General features: G+C 51.2%; 3 pseudogenes; 2 read left to right on the forward strand and 1 right to left on the reverse strand.

Annotated features, from left to right (window-relative positions):
* Positions 1 to 1,690: 1,690 nt before the first annotated feature.
* Positions 1,691 to 3,776, reverse strand: LOC146202775 (uncharacterized; annotated as a pseudogene).
* Positions 3,777 to 7,281: 3,505 nt separating this feature from the next.
* Positions 7,282 to 9,069, forward strand: LOC146202776 (uncharacterized; annotated as a pseudogene).
* A 1,962-nt stretch (positions 9,070 to 11,031) lies between these two features.
* LOC146202777 (uncharacterized) lies at positions 11,032 to 12,643 on the forward strand (annotated as a pseudogene).
* Positions 12,644 to 17,244: the final 4,601 nt, after the last annotated feature.

A 17,244-nucleotide genomic window follows, 5' to 3' on the forward strand; every position in this document is an offset into this window, starting at 1 on the left:
GGTCCCTGTTTTCTCAATCTCTGTTTCCAGCCAATTACGACCTTTTGAAAATTCTTTTCAGATAGCCAGATCTTTAGGTTTAATAATTTAACACACACATTTTTTTATTATTGGCCCTTTTTATTGGCATTTTTTAAGAGGTCCTCAGTAATTCATGGTTTTCTCGATCGTGTACAAGGTTAGTCTTACGGATACGCAGTAGAAAAGCTTGGTTATAGATTGTGGTAATGGCAGTAGAAAGCGGAGGGGAAGATATAAGTAGGTTCTTTTCAAATAATACATCTGTTCATTCTTAATTATCTCTAGTTGACGAATGAGATTCAAACCATGTTCATCCATTTTTATATGAGGGAGCGGCTAAGTTGGAGGAAAGAATTTAGTGCTACGACGCGGCAGAAACGAAAAATGAACATATGATCGCACACAGCATGCTGCTAAAGTGCTAGGTAAAATAACGTTTAATTCCATTCGTGTAGCAAACATTTAATTAAACTGCATGAATTAGCAGTTATCCTTGTTGCTGAGTAAGTAGCATTTTCAAATCCTTGAGCGTATAGGACATGAATGAAACCTGGGACTTAAGGGACGGCATACAGCAGGTTTATATCGATGCAACAGGTTAATATGGCTTTATTTTTGATCCCCGTAAAATATTCAACAGTTATTGCTGGAAGCTCATTGTCTGATGGAGGGCGATAAACGGTAATACGGATGGTTTAGCCGTAGCGCGCGGTTATAACTTCATAGTCAGGAGTTAAGCAACTTGATTCAGCAAAAGAGTAAAAGGATATCGCTCTTTTCTTGTACGGAGTAATTCCTCCGCCTCTTTTTTTTTGTCCCGAAATAGAGAAAAGCCTCTGTTGTGTTCAAGAACGAAAACCTTGGATTACGGATACCAGGTTTCAGTAAGTATAGGAATGTCAAACTGAACATTCAAGCAACCGAGATATGTGCTCAATTGATCAGCTTTGTTACGCAAGCTGCAAGCGTTCAAGTGAAATATGGCCAGGAACTATTTCACGGCTGAACCCACGGCTGAACCCACGGCTGAACCCACGGCTGAACCCACGGCTGAACCACCTGAACCCATTTCTTTGCGAGACAATTAAAGGAATTTATGTCACAGTAGAATAAAATGAGTGCGAGAACAATGCTGATATTAGTCATTTAGCAGAACCAGAGACACCACTTGTATACAGCTGCCAGCCATCTGGCGCACCACAGGAAATTCTTTATTTTGCAATTAACTAATCGGTAATTAAGGCAAATTTTTAAATTTACTAACTATTGCCTTTAGAGAAGAAATAGATTTGCAAAGTTGGAGAGCACCTTCTAAAACCGCCATTTAATTTATTTCCGATAAAGAAAAACTCACTTGTATTATTTTTCCAAGCTTAAAGAAAGGCCACAAAATACAAAAAATTATCACGTGACTGGCGCATTCGTGCGCCACGATTGTGCTGCCATAGACCTGGGTTTCAGTGAACGACGTCAGCTGCGGCCTTGGCTCCCCGACCCCAGGAGTCTCCTCTCAGCCGGCGCACCGATCGGACGTGCTCCACGACCGTTCCAAGGTATCGCTGTTTTCCATCAGCCGCGCCGCCCCCTAAACGGGCCTCCCGACACGCCACGCGTCTGCAGGGGAAGAGAGAAGAGAGAGAGAGAGAAACATTTTATTTAAGAGCGCAAATTAAGCACTCAACATATCCTTCGCCTGGTTTACCAAGGCAAGCTGGTCTTCCATCTGTGCCGATGACAGCCAGGCACTCCAGGAGGGAAGTGAAGGGAAGGGGGTGTAGTGACTGGACAGGAGTAGAGGCAGTGTTCTAGATTGGCATACAGCGCAGGACAGTTGGAACAGGAAGGGTCTGAACGAAGACGGAAATGGAATTATCGGGAAGGTGTAATAAGAGTGTTTGTTTGAATCCTGCGAAGTATATGTGCTTGAGCAACGTTGAGATGCCGATGGGGGCGGGGTACGTGCCTAAATGACGTTTTTAGTTGGCGGTAGTGTTCCTTAATTGTGAGTTTATAGGCCAACGCATCGTCCCACGTCGGAGGGCTTGACCAAGGGATCACAGGCGCCCGGATGGGAATATCGCGGGCTAGCTGATGAGCCAGCTCATTTCCTGTGATCCCTGCATGGCCAGGAACCCACCGTATCGTGACTGACGATGGAGCCAACGAACGTAAGGCGTAGTGTAATGCTGTTTCTAGGTCCGAGGGAATTAGCCGACGCTGCAGCAACCGAATAGCCGCCATTGAGTCATTGTAAATGGTGTACGAAGAAGTGCAAGGAAGTTCAGAGAAGGACATGATGGCATGAATGATAGGTACAATCTCTAGAGTAGCGATGGGGGGAGGATTGCTGTATGGGCCGCATGTATGAAGGGAAGGGTCCGCCTCCAAAGGGGTAAAGATTACATATGCCGCAGAACCTGTGTCCAATATGGTGGCGTCTGTATATGCTACTGTCTGTGTTGATAAGGGAGGACTGTGCTGAGCTGCCTGAGCTTCCCTGCGACCATTATTCACACAAGGGGCCATATGACGGGGTAGAGGAGTGAAGCGCATGTTGGAGGGAAGGGGTGCAGATGATTATTCGATAGGCAGGTTGATAGGAGACAGATTTGCTTTCTCTAGGAGCCAGCGACCCTGCAAAGTGCCAGACAGTCGAGCCAGCTGCCTGTCTCTGTGGAGAACGAGTATTGTGGGGAGGGGAAGAAAAAGACCTGTGTCGTAGAGCCTCTTGTTTGAAGTATGTACAGGGAGGTTAAGGGATGCTTTATATAGGCTGTTGAGCGCTGATGAAGCTTTTATAGTTTGCTGTTGTGTGAGTTCAAAATAAGGAAGAGCGTATAAAATTTTGCTTAGTGCTAGTGCGTCTACTAACTGACTGGCTTGTTTTTCTTGCAATCCGGCTTGGCGTTTAACAACACACCTGACCAGGTGGGTAACGGAGCGGCACGTGCTAATCGCTGAATGACACTTTGATTGGACCTTTCATGAATATTAATGCCTGAAATTCTGCATGAAGAAACCTGTGGGATAGGATGGTTGGCTAAATGAAGAGATATGTGATGATTGACGGATCTCTGATAGCGGGTACGCGATAAGAGGAGCTCGGACGTTTCTGCTGCTGGCTGGAGCCCAGCAGAAGTCAGAAACTGGGATATAATATCGAGGCCTTCTTGAAGTGTTGCCTCGACCTCCCCTGGGGAGCCCTGTGTGCACCACAGCGTGAGGTCGTCAGCATAAAATATGTGAGACAAGTTTGGAATTTTTTGAAGTTGGCGTGAAAGTGGGGCCATACCAAGATTAAAGAGGGTGGGGGAAAGAACATTGCCTTGAGGGGTGCCACGGGTGAGAACAAAGGGAAGGGAATTCTCGCCTGCTATGCGGAAACATGCAGTGCGATCTTTGAGGAAGTTGCGTATGTATGAGTAGAGAGTGGACCCACACTCAGTTTCTTGAACACAGCGAAGTATATGATCGTGGGAGATATTATCGAATGCTTTTCGCACATCTACTGTGAATAGGGCATAGACTTGGGAGGAGGGCGCTGAAAAGAAGGTATGCTGGAGAAGCAAAAAAAAATCTTGAGTAGATACGTGGGGGCGGAAGCCAATCTGGTTATGTGGGAGAAACGATGTGGTTTCCAGATGATGTTGAAATCCATCCAACATCATCCGTTCCATCGTCTTGCCCACACAAGAAGTAAGCGAAATGGGACGGAGGTTTTGCACTGCCGGCGGCTTGCCAGATTTTAGGATCATGACAATGGTAGAGGAACGCCATTCCTGGGGGAAAGTTCCCTGTGACCAATGTGTATTGATGAAGGAAAGTAGTTGCTCCTTGTCGTGCTCAGGAAGGTTCCGGAGTAATGTGTAAGGGATTTCATCATCTCCCGGGGAAGATTTTTTGGAGTTTCTAGCGAGAGCCCGGTCCAGATCTGTCAGCGTGAATTCCTCGTCGAGGTCTGGGTTATCTGGCCATGAGTACGAGGGGAATGAGCATAGCAGTGGTGGGGGTATATAAAAATCCTGCAGTGTTTTAGTAAGCTGTGCTGGGCCATGTATGGTTAGGTGCTTATCTAGAGTTGGCACGGGGGGCGGTTGCGGACCAAGTAAAGCACGAAGTAGGTGCCATGCAGATATTTGATGCAAGCTGCCGTCAATCTGATCACACATTTTTGTCCAGTTCGAGTTCTCAATGGAAGCACAGTGCTGACGGACTTGAAGATCCAAAGATTCTATTCGCTCCCTAAGCAGGTAATTTTGGGGCTGCTCCCTGATCCGCCTCAGGATCCGTTTTCGGCGCTTCCACAGGCGGATCAGATGCGGGTCTGGATGCTGGGCAGGGGCCGTGGTGACCTCCTCTTTAGTTGCTTGTGCCTGCGCCCGCTTTACAGATTGAACCCACTCATCATACGATTCAGTGGAGCTATTTGAATTCACAAGAAGTTTGCGGAACGCATCCCAATTGGTGTGCTTGACTTGAATTTTACGTTTTCGAGAGCACATGTCTAATGAAATAATAATAATGTAGTGATCGCTGAAAAGTTGTTCTTGAGTGTGAGTCCAGGATACATATTCCGATCCGAGAAGAGTGTGAGGTCAGGTGAGGTAGATAGCTGATGACCTACACCTTCCCTGGTTGGGGTATCAGGATTATTAATTATAGTGAAATGCTACTGCATTATATACGAATCCCGAAGCCTGCCCGGACGTAGGGTGCTCCGATATCCCCAGCTGACGTGGGGGGCATTGAAATCGCCGCCCAAAAGGTCCTCATACTTATTTGCGAGCTCTGCAGTGAAACTGAAAAGGGCCTTGAAGAGTTTGTGTTATTTAGGAGGATTGTAAAAATTTAGAAAAGAAAAAGGTTTACGTTTTGGGGAGGGGTAGAAAGCGAATGCAGTCAGGTGATTTGCAAGAGCTGCAGGAGGTTCTAAAGGTTCATACTGGAGATCCCGTCAAATGAATGTGGACACGAGTGGGGCCTCGTTTGGTTGAGCATGAAGGACGCGATACCCAGGAATATTCATCGCATGTCGAGTTTCTTGAAGTAAGATAACCTGAGGAAGGAATGGGAGGGTGAGAATCCACTAATGAAGGGGTGTGCGGTTGGATTTCAAGCTCCTACAATTTCACTGGATGACACTGAATGCCGATTTAACATTCATTATGAAACATACGAGGATCCGGTTGCGGGGGAGAGTGGAGGGGGCGGCTGTGAAGGAGGAATGCCCGGCTGTGCGGGCTCAGGCGATCAAGGTCTTTTGAGAGATTGAAATGTTGCTTCCATGGGTGTTTGTGATGCTGAGAGAGCGGAAAAAGTATTTTCTAACGAAACTACGACTTTGGTGAGCTCTTCTATGCGGCAGACAAGGGGGTTAACCATATTTAGAATGTTGGACACCATTTTCTCCAAGTTTGTCATGCGTTCGGTGAGTTCAGCTATATGTTGTTCACACAGAGCTAATCTTTCAGCAGTGGGAGTTGTTGGTTAATGTGCGGATGGTTAAAGGGAGCTTGGGCTATGGGGAAGGAATGAGTAAGGGGTATTGGATAGGGGTGAGGAGTACCTGGCCGATTCGTTGGCGGATAAAGTCCAGGCGGGTTTGCGGGCGGTGAAGTGGACGGCGATCGTGCGTCCTCGGTGGGGTCAGCGTTGGAAGCCTTGGTATCAGAAGTGGGCTTCGGAACTCTTCCGACTGGAGGCTGTAGAATGGCCGGCTGGAGAATCAGTCATTGTTGGCTGCACTGCTGTCACGGTTCAATAGGCGTTGCAGGAGGTGGAGACACACGTCCCCATACCGATGTTTGTGGTAGCGTTGATGTTTGCACGGGCGCAGATGCTTGGTGCTGAACTGTGTGACATATGTCAAGTCGCTGATAGTGCGGTGCCTGCTGGTTCGCATTTGTCTTCGTTGTTGGCGTTTTTCGCAGCGGCTCTTTTTGTTGACTGTGACTGTCGCGCTTGGCGGGTGATGACTTCCGTGTAATGGCTTTTTGAAGATTTTTGCGGAGGCGTACTCGCTGGTCGTAGGCTGCCTTGATACTGGCTTTGTCCTTTTGTTGTGGCACTGAGCATGTAGGATCGAAAGAGGGATGTTCACCGCCGCAGTGATAACACCAGGGAATGCATTCATGTGCTGTCTGATCTTGATGCAAAGGAGTAGCACACGTAGGACATCTCCAGAAAGTCGGCACTTGGGGCAATTCATGGCACGATGTCCGTAGGTCCTGCATCTTTCACATTTCAGGGCTTCTGGATGATAAGGGCGGCACCTGTACGATGCTCGCCGGAAAAGCACTGTATAGGATACAGTGGTGCCTTCGAATGTTATGAGAACTGATTCGGTCTCACCCATCATTATTGCCGGGATGATGGTGGCTTGATAGCTGTCCGGCAATTCATTAATTCAGGGGTGGAAAGGCCCGCATCCACTCCGTGGATAACACCCTTGCACGAGTTGAGCGGTGCGGTGAGGTACGGCGTGACTTGATGGATATGGTTGTTCATGCGTATTTCTTCCACTTGGGCGAGGTGCTTCGCGGCCACTTCATAGGCAGTTTTCAGGATGATGACTCTTTGCTGCGGCCGAGTCTGGATGGCCACTTCTTGGCTAATGTGGGGTCGAAGCGCTGCCTCAGAGATGAAGGCGGATAAGATGGCATACAGTTTGACGGCTTCAAATCGCAGGGTGTGGGAGACGCGCACCACGATGGTATGTAGTTCGTGCCTGGGGCGCGGCTCTAGGCGTTCTTTCTTGGTCTTGCTGGGTGTTATCCACCCTTCTTCTGTATTGGGATCGCAATTGTCTGCAAATGCAGCTTCATCCGAGTCGACATCAATATCGGTAGTGCCAGAGCAATGGGCAGGAGGTGGCGTGGAATATGGCAGTATCGGCGACGCAGCATCCGTCATTACGCTGCGGGATGTGGATGCTGGTGTCGAAAAAGAGCTGGCAGCGTCTGGAACCCGAGGCGAACTCAGGCGGCGAACATCACTGGGACGGAGAAACGGCCGGGAACGCGGGGCTCGCCTTGCAGGCGCGCGGCGTCCCGGGAGGCCCGATTTCGGGGGCGTAGCGGTCCAGAGATCGCGTAACGGGGCTCGGAGCACGCGAAAGTCACGTCCGTCCGCTCTCAGAGCCGCTGAAGGAATGCCTCTGCAGGGGAGCCCCACAAGTTTTGAAGCCTTCGCCTCGCCACCGCGGTGCCAAGTCTAACAGAGACGAGGCCCATGTAGGCCCCGGTCGAGGATCCCTCGGCCATGGCTGCTCCAAATCAAGTGACCGGATACGACCCGGAGACCCTACGGATCGTAAAAATGGATACGGTCCAAACCGAGGATACGGCTCAAACCGAGGCACCTCCACGTACTGAGGAAGAATACCTTCAAGATACGGTCCGCGTCTGGCGCGGACGGAAGAACACGGCGGCAACAACGAGGAATGCCGGTATTGGTGCGGCTCACTCCGAGCATGCGCAGGCCGGGAATGCACTGCACACAACCTCGAAGCGCGCCAAGCAACTCCGGTGGCGGCCGCAGAACACCCCACGCATCGAAAAGGACGACATTATCGTCGTGCTAAAACCACGAGAGACTCTTGACCTCAAGGCAACTTTCTGTCCTGGACAGGCCGGCGCTGCAATACAGAGCATCCTCGGAGATGATATAAATGCGGGACTTGCGGTGTGGCCCGTCTGGGAACAAAACGTGCTGGTCTGAGCATTGAAATCAGTGGACGCAGCGGAGAAACTACTCCGGGATATTATGCTGCCGGTCGGGGGACGTCAGCTACCATTCCGGGGACACACCAAACTCTCCGGTGAGCTCTGTCAGGGCGTCATGAACGTCTCCCCAGACGAAACAAACGAAACTATCAAAAGAAAACTCACTGCCAAACAAAATGTACTATCTGTGCGCAAGCTAGGGGGATCGCCGGTCGCTGTGATAACGTTCGCTGGGACCAAGGTACCACGGACGGTGCTCTACGGCTACGAGCGGCTTCCTGTTCGTCTCTACAAGAAAACTGTACCTGTGTGCCACCGCTGTGGCAAAGTGAGTCATCGGGCCGACACCTGCCCGCGACCGCAGCCAGGGCGCTGTGGACGCTGCGGAATACAAGTTCCTGCTGCCACACCTGACGGCCCAGCAGAACACCAGTGTACTCCGAGCTGCTTCATCTGCGGAGGGCACCACCCAACTGGAGCCTCTGGCTGTGCCGGGTGGTTCCGAAATTAAGGCAATCAAACCAGGCGGCCAGCCCGGATCCAAGCCTAAGCAGCTTCCTGCTTCCAAGGCTGGCCAGAAGAAACCGCCATCTGAGAAGCAGAAATCCACGAAATCTCAAACTGGATCACCTAACACTCCAAAGTCCGGGACAATGGCGAGGCTCCCGGGCCTCAAGCCGGAGGACTTCCCGCCCTTGGCAACCGCTCAACCACAGGTGAGCAGTTGGAGCGGGGCAGTATCGGGGCCCCCTCATCTTCGCTCCCCTATTGAAACCGCCCTACAGCAGCAGGTAGAGGAACTAAGGCGCCGGAACCAAATTCTAGCGCGCAAATACAAGAACTAGAGGCCAACCAGGTAGGGTCATCTGAGCCCATTGATACCGAGCCAGAAAACGAGGATGACAGATCATCCGTAACATCCTGCCTAACTAGCGTCTCGCGGCAGTCTGCGGACACGGTAATTGTATCAGTTCCCACTGCCGGCCACGAGGGCCTCGAGGCCTTGCAACGTCAGACTGAGCAACTAGAGGAGCGAGTGGCAGCCCTCCGGAATCAAATCATGTCGGCAGTCCGCGAGTCCTTTGAGGACATTTTCAAGGCGGCCCTAACGCAACCACTCCCCAAAATTGTGGCCCATGCCACTGACTCGGTCTTTAAGGCCGTGCAACCCTGAGTCAGCACCCAAATTAAGAACACTTGCTGCGACTCCCCGCTCCTCAAGCGCAAGATAGCCTCCCGTCAGTAAGCGGAGGAAAACTGTTCAGGACCGGCTCCCTGTGGGTCGGCGCAGTCCCCAACTGGGGCTGCGCCCCTACCGGCCTGAGCTAGGCCGCTGTCCCTTAAAATAAATACAACATGGCTAGCCGACCTAACAGGACAGCAAAAATTTTGAAAAATTGGAGATCCAATAAAACTACAGGGGCTTCAAGGCATGGAAAAAGCGGTCACACCTCCAGCTCTACTTGCAGTCCCTAGGTGACATGCCGGCACTTGTTGCCCTGCAAGAGCCCGGCATGGACGCTAAATTCTCAGGCTACAGCACTTTCCAGGGGAGCCAGTCGACGTGCATCCTCGTGAACAAGGCTTTTACCGCAGTTCAGGTCGGCTTAGACTTCAGCACCGAGCATGAATACACAATGGCCGGGTGCTGCCTCTCAGACGCCACGACCCGTCAATACATATCCTCAATATATACTGCCCCCCCCCCCCCCCCGCGTAAGCCGCGCGTAACTTTCAGTGAAATTTTCGTTCGCGCGATCAAGCTTACAGACAAAGAACCCCTAGTGATCGTTGGAGACTTCAATGCACCAAGCCTTCACTGGGGCTATCACTTCGAAAAAGCCAGAGGACGTAAGCTGGCGGAGCTCATCTCCACTCTTCACCTCAGGTTGCTCACGGACCCGGTGTGCCCCACCCGAATGGGGAACTCGGTAACCCGTGACACGTGTCCTGACCTCTCTCTTGTTAAACATTCTAGAGACGCTGCATGGGAGAACTTGGACGATTCTCTAGGCAGCGATCATTGCCTTCTCCGTGTTACACTCCTACCAAAGGCAGCGCGCAAAAAAGGGGTCAAGCCAAGCTGACCGATTGGCACAAATTTCGAAAGCAAACAATCCCTCCGGTACTCTTTTCCGGCGGCTACGCGGAGTGGGCTAAACACATAGACGACATTCGGAAACAACACGTCACTACACTACAAACTACCGAAGAGATCCCCGCAGTGGACACACACCTCCTGCACTTGTGGGAGGCGCGCCGGAGCTTAACTAAACGGCGGAAAAAGCAGAAGACTAATCGCAAAGCTCCCGCATAGCTCAACTCACAGAGCAGGCTGCGTTGTATGCTGCTCAGCTCTCAGATTCAAACTGGATAGCACGCTGCGACGTTGCAGCTAATCAGATGAGCTCGAAGGGGACATGGCGTCTCCTTCGCAATCTCATCGACTCCTTTCAAACGAGAGGGGAGACGCAAAAGCAGCTTAGGCGGGCTCTGCACAGGTATCAAGGTACGACGGCGCAGCTTGCGGACACCCTGTGCGACATATATCTGTCGTACGGAGGACCCGACTGGGCCCGAGTACACGTACTCTGGCAAGCCTAATCAAACACTCGATTCTCCTTTTGAGTTGCACGACCTTAAGGCAGCTTTAGCTAAATTGCGCCAAGGTACCGCGCCGGGAAGGGATCGCATAACAGTGAACATGTTAGCGAACCTCCCGGACTCAGCGTACCTCCATTTGTTAGAATACATGAACCAAATCTGGGAAGGGCGTCCACTCCCTCTCGAATGCAAAACTTCACTTGTGACGTTCATCCCCAAAGCAGGTAAGGCCGTGAATACGGACAACCTGAGGCCTATATCACTTACCTCGTGTGTGGGCAAACTTATGGAGACGCTGGCACGGGATCCCCTCTCTCCATACCTGGAGGCCAAGGGCTTCTTTGCAGCAACCATGTTCGGGTTTCGCCCGCATATGTCCGCGCAGGACATCCTCCTCCAGCTACACAGAGACGTAACACAACCCACAGTTATGCAACGTAATGACAAAGCCATCCTCGCGCTTGATCTGAAGGGGGCTTTTGACAATGTTAAACACAGTAGCATTCTGGCCAACTTGAGCTCAACCAATTGCGGAGCTAGGGCCTACGCGTATGTAAGAGATTTCCTCTCTAAACGCCAGGCCTTTCTTCAGATTGAGGATGAGGAGTATAGCGATTACGTCATGGGAACACGGGGAACCCCTCAGGGAGCGGTACTGTCACCACTTCTGTTCAACATAGCTATGATGCGCCTCCCAAGCCAACTGGCACGGGTGGAAGAAATTCAACATGCCTTATATGCAGATGACATTTATATGTGGACCACCGACGGGGGCCTTGGGGAAATGGAGGAGCGCCTTCAGCGGGCCGCTTCCATAGTCGATTCGTATGCTATCGACTGTGGGCTCCAATGTAGTCCAGCCAAATCAGAGCTTCTGCATGTTAGAACGAACCCAAAGGATAACAGCAATACACATCTCTTTGTCGGGAGGTCCTATCAGAGAGATGGAGGAGCTCCGGATTCTGGGCCTGTTCATTCACCACACACTCAGACCGAACTCCACTGCTGCAAAACTCAAGAAGGTAGGCGAACAGGTCGGACGCATGATTCACCGCGTCTCCAACAAGCGGGGCGGTCTGCGGGGCAGGTACGCGCTTCGGCTTGTCCATGCCTTCGTGACTAGCCGGATCCTCTACGCCGTGCCATACCTTCGCACTACTAAGCAACACGATGAGCGAATAGACGCCATCATCCGCAAGGCAACTAAACTAGCCCTGGATCTTTCGGTGGCTACCTCTAATGCAAAACTCAAGGTGTTGGGGGTGCTCAACTCCTACCAGGAGCTGCGGGAGGCCCATCTCGTGAACCAGTATACGCGGCTCATGCAGACGGCGCCCGGGCGCCGCCTGCTTAGCCGCTTACGTATCCAACATGATTTCACTCCAGAGGAGTCGAGGCGTATCCCAGATCTGTGGCGCGATATCCTCTGGGTATCTCCGCTACCCCGTAACATGGACACCGACACGCACGAAAGCAGACGACAAGAGCGGGCTCGGGCGCTTGAAGGGCGGTACGGCTCCCTACCCGGTGTATATTATGTAGACATAGCAGGGCCGTCGCCAACGGGATTTTACACGGCCGCTGTTCACCGGGAAATGCACGTTGATGAACTCTCCTTCCGAGCACAAAATTCAGCGCGAGCCGAGGAAGTAGGGATAGCGCTTGCTGCTGCGGACCCGAATTCAAGGATGATCATAACGGACTCCCGAAAAGCGTGTGTTCATTACTTAGAAGGGGAGATCTCCCCCTTAGCGAGTCGAATTCTAAGACGCACTGCCACAGCTCCAACGTCAAAGAAAATAATTTGGGCTCCTGGCCACCAGGGCTTACGAGGTAACGAAACCGCTGACGCGGCTGCCCGAGCGCTTACTCACCGGGCTCCTCAATAAAGCTCTTCTGACTCGGAGACAAACCAGTCGCTTCTGTGGTTCAAAGAAATAAAGTATTATAGCGACAACCCCCGCCTTTTCCCGGCTCCTGCAAAGGGGCTGAGTAAGGCGGAGGAACGAACTTTAAGGCGCCTGCAAACAGGCACTCTACTCTGTCCTGTAATCTTAAAGCATTATGATTCTAACACGGATGGGCACACAGTGAAGGCATCCTTCACCGTGGAGAGACTTGTGATGTCTTCAACATGGTGTGGGCATGTACTCGAAATACTCACCTCCCCTTCCCCTACCCCTTCCCGAGAGGCATGGGAGAGTGCCCTCCTCAACTGCTCCACACTGGAGTCTCAACGGGCTCTGGTGAAACGAGCGCGAGACGGGGCCTCGTCATGCGGTGTCCCGGACTAGGGACGCCGACCATGTAGCGGGGCCACTCTGTGGCTCCCAAACTGCAATTAACCAATAAACGTTTCCACCTCCACCCGACCCCATTGAAGTGGCAGGCCGATATGTCAGCGGTGATTTATACGTTTATTCGTCCATTTCAAGGAGTCGGCGCCCGTGACGGTTGCAGCGAGCTCACTGCACTGGCTGCACCATCGCCAACATACCAGCTTACCGATGGGACTGGGCTGTCGAGCCACGGCCACAGCTCATTTCGTTTCCCCAAACCACGATTGAAATCACGTTTTTCTAACGCGCATAGAGAGAGGGAAGAGGGGGGGGCCTACGTGCCTCAAACGGCTCAGGCGAGCTCCGCCTTTCCCCATTTAGAAATGAGCAATGACATAATCACGTTGGCTGCCACTGTGAAAGGAAAATATACACAGTTCCGCATCCCACGCAGGGGACACGTGAAGGACGCCCGGGAGGAGACATGATTGCTTCCTCTATCCCCCCTCACGAAAGCGACAGGTTCAACTTTCTGCAGTTAGCAAGAAAGCGATCACCTGAGTTGTCGCTGCAGGACTTTGATGCTGCAAAAAGAAAAGACTCAACCCCATCTCTAGCGCAGGCGACACTCGCAGAATGCCCGCAACAGAACACGGATGCTCCCTGAATTATGGGGGCGTCTTTCCTGACAAAAGCTACAGGGATCACATCCCGGAACCGGTAAGAGGGCTGCGGCATAACGCTCGACGATATATAAACCGGGTGTCCCAGATAAATTGGACCAAGGTTTAAAATATTACGGTTTGCCTTAGCACAGTGAAGTGTGACGGGTTCAGGAGGCGAGCTTCACCGCAGCGGGTTCAGGAGGCGAGATGCATCGAGGCGGAAGACAGCCAGGGAGGAGAGGCAAAAAGTAAAGTTTATATACACTTTCTAGATACTGAAGAGGGTACAAGTCATGAGAGGAAAACGGAGCTATCTGTCCAAACAAAATCCATCAGTTAAATATGGTTTGTTATCCCCAGTTCCCTAGCTGGGGAAACAAAGTTCATCGATACTTTCCAATCAGTCGGGGCAAAGAATCGCTCGAGGTGCCGCCCACTGCCGAGGGTGAACCTCCTTGCACATCTTCCGGTGGCAAGAGCAAATCGTCTGATGTCGATGACAATTTTGTGCGGGCGATGGAGTTTCGGTACCAGGGCAAAATGGTCCGAGAAGTCGCCTTTTGACGGTGGTCATTCACCCCGCGAAATTCCAAGGGGGTCACCTGCTTGCATCGAGAATTCGGCGAGCGGGGTCAATGCTGCTCGGCGACGCATCTCATGCCCATTAAGCACACGAATAGGTGCCCTGTTGTCGCCGTCGTGGCGCCACGGGGATTAAGGCTCGAAGGGCAGCTGGTCTCAATCCTCAAGGAGGGGGGCGGGAAGGGTTGGTCGTCGCAGCCGGAAACACCTGCCGTCGCCGCCGCTTCGCTGCTTTTGTTCGCGGTCGCTCACCGGCGTCCGCTAAGTACGCCTCCATTGCCAGCTGCTGGAGTCTGGCCGGAACTCCGGTCACAACAGTACGCCTCCATTGTCAGCTGTGGGAGTCTGCGCATACCTCGGCCGGAACTCCGGTCACAGCAGCCCGTCCGCCACCAGAAGAGGTCTCTAGTGTTAGCCGCCAACGCTGCACCCCGTAGAGAAGTGGAGTCGGTTCAGCCGGGTCGGTCTGTCCACGTCAAACCTGGCCATCTGGTTCCTGCTTCCTTGTTGAACAGCGCTATCAGACACAGCCACTCAAAGCCCCCAAAACACAGCTAGCAGCGAGCGCAAAACAAACTCTGAGAAGTGCCAGGCTGCTTTCATAACAATGATTGTCATTTCAAAGTAAAGAAAACAAAATAAAATTCGTCCAGAGAATTGTAAGTTCTCTTCCAAGAGAGACATGTCCGAGAAACAAGGAAAAAAACAAGATTTTTTTTAGCAAATATGCAAGCTAAAATTTTGATCTATGTCGTACCATGAAAGATGCCATAGAAGGCTACTTCCTGTGTGAACATATCCCCAAGGTGGAACTGTAGGTAAACGATAGTAAGAACAGCAGCAGCCACAAAAAACAACTACGTAAGCAAAAAAAAAGAAAAATATATGATATGCGTAGCCAGTTAACGTCTGGGAGCCCAACCAGAGAGCGTTACCCAGGGAAACTTCGGCTAAGGCCATCAGCGTTAGCATTAAAACGCCCCTTTCTAAACGCATGTCAAATGCATGTTCCTGCATGGCTAGACTTCAACGAAGCAGCCTGCCATTTTTGGCCGAAATATTACGAAGCCAAGTCAAAGGAAAATGGTCAGTCTCTACAAGAAATGGAGACCCTGCCAAATAGCACTGCAGCTTCTGAATCGCCCACACGAGACAGGCGCATTCCTTTTCTGATGCTCTATAGGCCTGCTCGCGTAGGGTGAAATTCCTACTTACAAATACAACAGGGTGCTCCTCCCCATTGTCATCTTGCTGGCTGAGGACGGCCCCCATACCGCGGTCACTCGCGTCGCATTGTAGGACAAACTGACGCGTGTAGTCTGGAATTCTCAAAACAGGCTGACTGGCCAGGGCTGCTATCAGGGCCAGAAAAGAGCGTTCTTTGTCCGAATTCCATTTTACTTTGACAGGTTCATTCTTTCGCGAACTGTCGGTAAGGGGGCTGGCGATTTCGGAAAAATTGCGGATATAATGTTGATAGTATCCGGTTAGTCCGAGGAATGACCGAATATCTGTCTTGGTGCCTGGCCTGGGGAATTCTGATATTGCCGCTACTTTTTGTTCTAGCGGGTGCCGATAACCGCGTCCGACAATGTGACCCAAGTAAGTCATTTGAGCTTTTCCCAACTGACATTTCTCCGCTCTCACAGTCAAGCCTGCCTCACGTAACCGTGTCAGTACTTCCCTCAAATGACAGAGGTGTTACTACCAGCTCTTAGAAAAGACAGCTATGTCATCTAAATACGGAAGAGCATAGTCCCCTAGACCAAGCAGCACACGGTCCATGAGACGAGAAAAACAAAAGGGCGCGTTTTTGAGGCCAAAAGTAAGAACGAGAGGAGGAAACGTTCCTAGAGGGGAAATAAAAGTGGCGATTCGGCTCGCTTTCTCGGTCAGTGGCACCTGCCAATACCCCCTAGTGAGGTCCAGCGTTGATATATAATGAGCACCACTTATGGCCTCAACCCTTTCCTCAAAATTTGGAATCGGGTAGCTCTGATCACGTGTGATCTCATTCAGATGGCGGTAGTCGATACATGGACGAGGGTCTTTACCTGGCGCCTCAACCAATATGATGGGGGACGTGTATTCACTCTCGGATGGTACAATCAGCCCCATGTCTAACATCCGCTGAATCTCAGTTGCCAATATTTCTTTCTGCCGGGGTGAAACCCAGTAAGGCCTGCACCGGATGGGCTTGTCGCAAATTAGCTCTATATCATGTTCGATCAAGTAAGTCCTGCCGGGCCGGTCAATGAAGCAATCTCTGAACGCTCACAGAAGCGTTTAGAGCTATTCTTTCTGTTTAGCTACGAGTTTGGCGTCGCATTCAATTTTCTGGCAGTTTTTCGAGTGCGGAATCTAGTTATAGTTCTGGGGAAAAAAATCATTTTCCATCTCTTCAGGAACATTTAGAGCGAGCTGCACAACGGCTTCCCTCTATCTGTACGGTTTCATTAAGTTGGTGTGGTAGATCCCCACCTCTTTGCGTCTTCCCGGCATTCTAATGACATAGTGTCCGAAATCTGCTGTACAACCTCTGCGGGACCCTCCCATAAAACATCTAATTTGTTCTTACGCGACGCAGTCAGTAAGAGCACTTTGTCTCCAACAGCAAAAGTTCGTTTTCGGGCGTTCCGGTCGTAATATAGTTTCGCCTTGCCCTGAGCTGATTTCATGTTAGCCTCCACTAGCTCGCGACATGACTAAAGACGTTCTAGTAGCTGCAACACATACTCAACTACTGTGGGGTCCACTCCGCGCCCTTCCCATGCCTCGCGGAGCATCTGAAGCGGGGACCTCATAGAACAGCCGTACACTAGTTCTGCTGGGCTGAAACCGGTGGCCTCATGTGGCACGGACCACAACGCAAACTTGTTAGCTGGCAAGGAAGCCTCCCAATCTGTTTTGTTTTCATGGCACAAAGCCCTTAGCACTCTTTTTAACACGGAGTGCCAGGCCTCTACATTGTTGCTCTGTGGGTGCCGCACGGAACTGTGTATAATGCGAATACCGCATCTCTCAAGGAGGTAGTTGTCAGAGCGCTGGTGAAGACGCTGCCCTGATTACTCTGCACTTCGGCCGGAAAACCCACTCGAGAAAACACAGAAAGCAGCGCTTCGACCACCTCTACTGGGCTTACTTTCTTAAGTGGGACGGCTTCCGGGAATTTGGTGGCCGGACATATTATAGTCAAAATATATCTGTAACCTGACGTAGTTACAGGCAACGGTCCCACTACATCTACAACAACACGCCGAAAAGGCTCTGTGATTATGGGCACTAATTTCATAGGTGCCTTTCTGGTCTCGTGTGGTTTACGAATTCTGTGTTAAGTGTCGCAAGTCTGAACAAATTTTTCGATGTCTT

This window comes from Amblyomma maculatum, chromosome 1 (genome assembly GCF_055883805.1).
Source record: "Amblyomma maculatum isolate TAMU_Amacu chromosome 1, ASM5588380v1, whole genome shotgun sequence".
In the NCBI taxonomy this organism is placed as follows: domain Eukaryota; kingdom Metazoa; phylum Arthropoda; class Arachnida; order Ixodida; family Ixodidae; genus Amblyomma; species Amblyomma maculatum.